The sequence below is a fragment of the Triticum dicoccoides genome, chromosome 5A (assembly GCF_002162155.2).
Source record: "Triticum dicoccoides isolate Atlit2015 ecotype Zavitan chromosome 5A, WEW_v2.0, whole genome shotgun sequence".
Classification (NCBI taxonomy): domain Eukaryota; kingdom Viridiplantae; phylum Streptophyta; class Magnoliopsida; order Poales; family Poaceae; genus Triticum; species Triticum dicoccoides.
This window is the reverse complement of record NC_041388.1, coordinates 186724589-186732398: the sequence shown is the minus strand read 5'-3', so window position 1 is coordinate 186732398 and position 7810 is coordinate 186724589.

Sequence of the window (7810 nt, the reverse complement as noted above, 5' to 3'; positions counted from 1 at the left end):
TGCGTATGTTAGCCACCATATATGCTAGTCGCTTGCTGCAGCTCCACCTCATACCTTTTACCCTTCCTATAAGCTTAAATAGTCTTGATCGCGAGGGTGTGAGATTGTTGAGTCCCCGTGACTCACAGATACTTCCAAAACCAGCTTGCAGGTGCCGTTGAATTGAGCAGGTGACGCAACCAAGTTCAAGGAGGAGCTTGATGAAGATCTTGTCCTTTGTGTTGTTCGTTCTAGTTGATCAGTAGTGGAGCCCAGTTGGGGTCAATCGGGGATTTGTGTAGCATTTGGGTAGTCTTCTTTTATTTTGGTTCTGTAGTCGGACCTTGTTTGTATCCGGTTGATGTAATGCTTTATTCTTGTAATTGTGTGAAGTGGCGATTGTAAGCCAACTATGTATCTCTTTCCCTTTATGTATTACATGGGTTGTTTGCGAAGATTACCTCACTTGCGACATTGCCTTCAATGCGGTTATGCCTCTAAATCGTGCTTCGACACGTGGGAGATATAGCCGCATCGAGGGCGTTACAGCCTTCCACCCTTTACCAAGTATATAGATGCATTAAAGTAAATAAGAGATAATAATGATATCCCAACAAAATCCATGTTCCAACATGGAACAAACTTCATCTTCACCTGCAACTAGCAACGCTATAAGAGGGGCTGAGCAAAAGCGGAAACACAGCCAAACAACGGTTTGCTAGGAAAGGTGGGTTAGAGGCTGGACATGTCAATATGGGAGGCATGATATAGCAAGTGGTAGGTAGCGCGGCATAGCAATAGAGCGAACAACTAGCAAGCAAATATAGAAGTGATTCCGAGGGTATGGTCATCTTGCCTGCAAAGTTCTTAGAGTTGACAAAAGTTTGATCCTCATTAGCGTACTCAACAGGTTCCTCGGTCACGTACTCGTCTCCCGGCTCTACCCAAAGCAAGAACACAAGCAAAGGACCAACAATCAATCACGGTGCAATGCGCAAGCAACATGATGCAAAACATGGCATGATATGCGAGATGTGATATGCAATGCATATGCGTGCTTTGGAAGGGAAAGTTGAACCAGGCCTCAACTTGGCAAACCAAGTGTGCCGCTGGAAAGATGAGATGATTTCGGTCGAAATCGATATAAAGATCACCGGAATCGGATGCACTGTTTGCAAATGACAAGCAAAACAAGAATGGCACAATTCTGCGATTAACACCACGATGCCAACTAGAATGCAACAAGAAACTAAGCAAAGCATATGGAAGTGATCTACTCAAGATGCTTGGCAAAAGATGAACACTAAGCTACGGCTAAAACACACAAGAACAGGTTCAAACAAGCATGGCAAAAGTGCAAAAGATAACAGCATCACAGACTTAGTGAAAATACTAACATGCCAGGAATAACATCAGGAAGCAATGTTTAGAGCAAACTAACAACATGCTACAGGAACAGATCATAGAAAACAAAGGCATGGCATGAATCGACTAAAAGCATAGAACAAAAGTCCCTTACTGAACATGAGCCAAAAGGGCACAGAAAATATGATGGCACCCATGTAAACATAGCAAGTTTTGTTAACAGATTCAGACTTAGCAGAAAACAAAGCATGGCATAAACAGAATTATGAGGGCATCTTTGCGAGCTCAAAGCACTCATCACAAAGCCTTGCATGACAAGATAAGCATACTACAAGAAAGAAGACATGCTCATGAAGCTAACCATGGAAAGAGCAAGTTCATAGCATGCATGAATCACTAACAACAACCATGGCAAAATTGACTAACATGTAAACAATCTGCTAGGAACATTTTATAGCACAAGTAGAGCAAGATTAAGACATGCTAGAGCACTCCATAATTTCAAACATGGGCATGGATGGATAGAGCACAACCATATGTCCAAATCATCCTTACTGAAGCAACTCAAAACAAGCATGGATCTCACTGTAGCATCATGTTTACATGGCATAAAAATAATAGCAGGGGGATGACTTAGTAAAATCCTAAGTCCCTGAAATCTGCAATATCACGAAGGCTACTTTGCATGCTTGTGCTAGTCACCACATTGATCACAAAAAAACATGGCAATCACCTCTGTAAAAATGACATGGCATAGATCAAAACACATGTAGAGCTCATTGTCAGGACCGTTTTTTCGGGATATTAATTTCCCAGAAAATGGCCCTTGTGCTCACCAGCCCCAGGATTACTGTTAGCTGATGAGAAACCAACTTGATACAGAAATTCCAAGTAAGGTACATAATATGTAGTACAATACCATTCTGGCCTATGAGTACAACAAATGGTTTCTAGTGGTTGATGGCGGAAGCGGTTTTGCGGATCATCGGCGTCTATGGGACTCCATTTCCCACAGGAACAGCTGACCTGGATAACTCCTATCTTCACGACGCTGCTACCACCATTGCGTAGGTTCCGGGGCTGTCATCGCAACGTTCCTCTCCACGCAAGAAATCTGGCCAAGACAATAGCCAGGAACAAGCCAGTGAGTACTTTGAATGTACTCGCAAACATTATGAACACAGGTATAATATAACAAATGATAATCATGCTCTGAATTATGCCATGATCCCTATGTCAGTCACAAAATAAAATTTCTGATGCACGCAAACAAATTATTCATATAGAACATGAATTAAGCAACCCGAGAATAGAAGTAAAATGCACCGATCGGGTGTCTGAAGCGACGCCTCGAAAGGATAATAATATAAAGCATGCCTCAGTCGGGCGTCTGAGCGACACCGCATAAAGGGCTTATATATAAAAGATACAATAAGCATGCCACAGTCGGGCGTCTAGGCGACACCACAAAAAGGGCTTATAAGTAATTGAAATAACAAGCATGCCACAGTCGGGCGTCTGAGCGACACCACATAAAGGGCTTATAAGCAATTGAAATAACAAACATGCCACAGTCGGGCGTCTGAGTGACACCACATAAAGGGCTTATATAAGAATAATCACAGTGAGTATCCAGGAGGTAGAACCGTCCCAGGGATACTCATTAATATAAATGATACAAATGGTTAGTCCACAATAATAATAATCATAACCATCATATGTCACAGGTCATAATCAATGTTCTTGGCTTAGTACTTTCTCCTCCGGAGACTGACACTAAGACCGACACTTGACCCATCCCAGACTATAGTCCTTACCCATGGACACGGCTATTCGAATAGATATAATCTCTGCAGAGGGTGTACTCTTTACCCACGAGTAACGGATTCCTTTAGTCCATCGGGACTAATTCCATCTACGGTCTTTTAATTGAAAACACACTTGGCCGCACACACCATCCTAACTTACCGGTGTCAGGAATCACCCACGACACCTGTTAAGCAAAACTCTAAGTGGGGAGGCTACAACCTCGATTAGCATGGGATCACAAAATTTATACCGCGCGGAAACTAGGGGGAGCTACCCCTTCGGCTCCAACCGAAAACACCCATGCCCCTGGACCAGGTGGCATGCCTACCGGAGGCCTCCGGTATCTTCCACCATGGCCTCTCTGTACGGTGTGTGCTAGGAAAGGGGTTGGCAACTTACTGAACCGTACCCTACCTGTGGCAGGGACAAGTGGTAGTACGAAACAAGTATGGGGGTTGCCAGAACAAGACTCGATCTACGGTCGACTCAGGAGGTTTAAGTATTTCCTGCATGGTTAGCATAACAAATATGTTTCAACCAACAGACAAAATCACGACTCATCATGCCTCACTATGCCATACCGGACACAACCGTCTTAACGAAGACCGGAGACAAGCTCGTGTCTACCCAAGACAGAGGCTCTCCCGGCTTCCTCCCGGTAGGCATGAAAGGTATACGAGGGTGTCTACTATCCCAATATATCGAATGCCAATAGCACGGAATCATCAATATGCAGTTATGAGTATGATCATATCATCACATGAAATAACAGAAACTTCGTGTCAAGGTGGTGTTGCGATCGTATCAAACAACACACAACAATATTATGCCAGGGTTCAGAATGCTTGCCTTCAAGTTGCGGAGAGGCAGGGTGCATTCCAAAACTTTTTGAAAGTTTTCATCTCTCTCCATAATCCTATTTTAAGAAAATTTAAATTAACACATACTTTCAAAATAGTACAAAAAAGTTGGTTAGAAAATTTTCAAATAAATATGAAAATAAACTAGACAATATTTGCGAAACAACAGAAAAAGAATCAAGTCATTTGGACTTATATTTAAAAAGTTATAGCTAGTCAAAGTTTAGTCAATATTCTGTTTTTAATAAAAACAAGAAAAACAAAACGTTTCGGGGAGAATACGCTTTCGAGGTAGAGGAGACGTACTTTGGGTTTTTACGCTTCCACTAAAACCAGCGTGGGCCGGCTTGGGTCACTGACAATGGGTCCCTTGGGCCCACTGGTCAGGTTTGACCAGTCGCCCGCGCTCTTCTTCCTCCTCCGTCCGAGCGGGGCGGGGCTTCGGTGATCGCCGCTGACGAACGGCGGCTCCCCACGGGGATCCAAGGGCAGGGATAGATCCGCCAGACCAGGGCGGTCCTCCCGGTGGTTGAAATGCTGGCGGGGACGGAGGGAGTCGCCGGCGGCGAGCTCCGCGGCGGAGGTGGCTTCGGGTGGATTTGGGGGTCTGAGCTACGGTGGTTCTTGACCGCGTTTGAGAGGCTGGGCAGCTCCGCATGGTCGAGAGGAGTCGGGTGGTGGTGCTGGAAAGGTGGGAGAGGGCCTGCTCGCGACGAACGGTGCTGGAAAGTGGCGGCGGCCGAACTGGCCGGAGACGAGCAAGACGGCTTGCCCCCGACGATTGCTGGCTGTGGGGTCTCTAGGGGAAGGGCCTGAGGCTGCCTGAGTGATTGGATGAGCTCGGGGGCCCCTACTTATAGCGTGGCTAGGTCGGCTCCACGGCTGCCGGAGATAAGATCGGCGAACCGCCATTCTGTTGCAACAGGGCGACGTGGATGCGGTTGGGGCTGGTCGGCGCATCCCGACGAGCTCTCCACTGCTCAAGGGGGCGAGCTGGAGCGCGTGTATGGCTCGGGCGGCGCCACCCATGGCAGAGGCCCACTGTGGCCGTCCGCTAGCTGCCACGGCCGACCTGACGGCGGCGCTGCGGGGCTCCAGGGCGGCTCTGCGGCGCGGGAGGGGTTGGGGCGCGACGGCCGGGAGAAGGGAGGGGCCAGAACGGGCGTTGGTAAGCGGCAGCTGGACGCGACGACTCATGCGCACGCACGTGCAAAACGCGCGCTCTGGCCGCGCCCAAAGCGTGCACGCCAACTGTTCGGCAAAATGCCAAGGCATGCTAGGAGGCTTGGGTGAGGTTGGCAATTAGCAGGTCTAGGTTAGAGGCATCTAGGAGTTTAGTGGACAAGGCTGCTGGGTCAGTGGATCAAGCTTGTAATGCAAACTTAAAATCATGCCAAAGTTGGCCATGCATTCAAGGTGCTTGACAGAATGCCCAGGGCATCTAGGCAACTCTTGGGCTGGGCAAAATCTCCAGATCAGTGTCTCTCTAGGTGTAGGTGATGATGGACAGGTCGTTTTGGCAAAACCAGAAACTTGCTAGTGCAGGTTTTGCAAATCTTCAGTTTTGGACAAAAAGAAAAAGGCACTATTGCATGCACTTAAAATCCTCCAATGGACCCAATCTCCTGGACTTAAGGGTTTTGTAGGGTGGTCCACAAGCAGGAAAAAGAATCATGGGTAAAAGAGCAAGTAAAAATATGGTTGCAGTACAAATCACCAAGTTGGACCAGAATGAAGATGAGGTTGTTTTACTCAAATTTTTCAAAGAACATCACTGGGTTTTTGCATAAAGTTGAATAATATACTACTACTAACATCCCATAATTTTGGTGGAGGCTTTAAAGAAATATTTAAATAGGTTGTAGTGCAATTATACAAACTGGACCAGATTTGAAAACTTGGGGTAGAGCTCAAAACCTCCAATGAATAAAAGATGTTTTTGCATAAAAGTGATTTAAAAACATCACATGACATCCCCAAATTTTGGTTGGAATTTTAAATAAATTTATCAAAGGGTTGTAGTTCAAATGGGACCATAAAACCATGGGAACCCATTTTTAAAGAAATAAAGATCAGGAAAATAATTATATAATTAATTCCACTGATAAAAAGAAAAGTTTTCTTGAGAGGGTATACAAGTCCAACAAAACATTTGGAAAGTTTTCACTTGGGTAAAAACTCCACAATAACCAAGAAAAAAATGGTTCTGAAATCAAAGAAAATGCAGAAAATAAAAAAAATTAATTTCATGGCAAAATTTTAATAGACAAATCATGGTTAAATTTTTGGGGTGTTACAACACTACCCCCATTAGGAAAAATCTCGTCCTCGAGATTTGCTAAGGGTTGTTTTGAAAATATTGCTCCTATTAGCTGAAACCGAATAGTTTACTCATAGCACAAACTTGGGTACAACGCATAAGCTGCAACACATAAATAAATATATCTATGACGTTGACAATGAAAACGGCAAATGGACAGGGTCCTGAGAAAATGTCTCTGGTACTGGGGCACACTCTTCTTCTATCGGGGGAAGCGGATTGACTAGTCGATGAACGCGTCTCTCCTGGTCGGGTCTCAGTGGTCTGCCGATGGCGATCTGGGGATTTAAATCAGCGAGGCTCTGGAGATAACCCATTACCCGCTGGGTCAGACGCTCTTGAGCGATGACATACTGGGCGAGGTTGGCCAGTACTGGGTCTCTCTCAATTCGTCCACCGGGAAAGGATGTTACTTCTCCGGATGATGCGCGACTCGGGAAGTAGTAATACCCTCGATCGCTGGCATAGGGTACCGCGAATCGAAGGCGAGCAAGCGCTTCGTACGCAGCAGCTTCTATGGCCATATGCGGAGTTGGCATAGATTTCCCCACAAAGGAGACTTCCGTTGGGTCTTGCTTTGGGTGCAGGAGGAATGTGCACTACTGCCCAATATTTCAAGGTGGAAGGGGTGATCCTTGATTTGAGCAACTCGTACTGGGGTGGATGGGTAGCACTCATGGTGCTGCAGGTAAAGTCCCACAATATTCTAAGAAAACTACCTGGGTTTGCATCTGGGGTTCTCAGATAAATACTAGGGCTCGACATGGGAAGAAACGGCTGACAAGGTGAGGGGTATCTGGCAAGGTCACGAGGTGGTCTCTTATATAGCAACTGGGCTGGGTTATTTACCGTGGTGAGGGGCAATTAGTTTGTCGGTTCTGCTCTATGGGGTCGGGGTTAATGCGACATATACACATATCTCACAAGTGCGACGTATTACCGTGGGTGTCGTCGGGGTTGGTTTTTGGAAGTTACGCCCAGGATTAAAAATGTAGCCATACACCAATGCACTTATGCATGGCTGCAATTTAAAATAGGGACGCACAAGCAGACAGCATTTAATTACGGCGATACAACATCACACAATTGCAGGGCGTGGGCATACTAAGACTCGGTACTACTCGAGTGACTTAGTCTACCTCGTTAATATCTAAGTGGGCTTGCCTTGTGGACGCCGAGGCTTCTCCACGGGTTTCACCGTCGGGGTTAGCTGGAGGGGGTTGAGGAACTGCAGGGTCGGGGTAGCGATGATGACCATCGTGGGGATTGTTGGCTACAATCCCGTTGGAGCGTGTTCCCAAAAGGCGACGAAGCACTTCTGGGGACACCAAAGCACCTTGGTTGATGGCTGGGGCTGACCTCAAGGTCTCGATCGGTTGTCCGAACAGCACGACTGGATTGTCGGCGTCGGGCTCATCTTCTCTTCTTACCGGGGCTCGGCGGATCAGTTCTCCCCGAGCTTCGATTAGATCAAGGG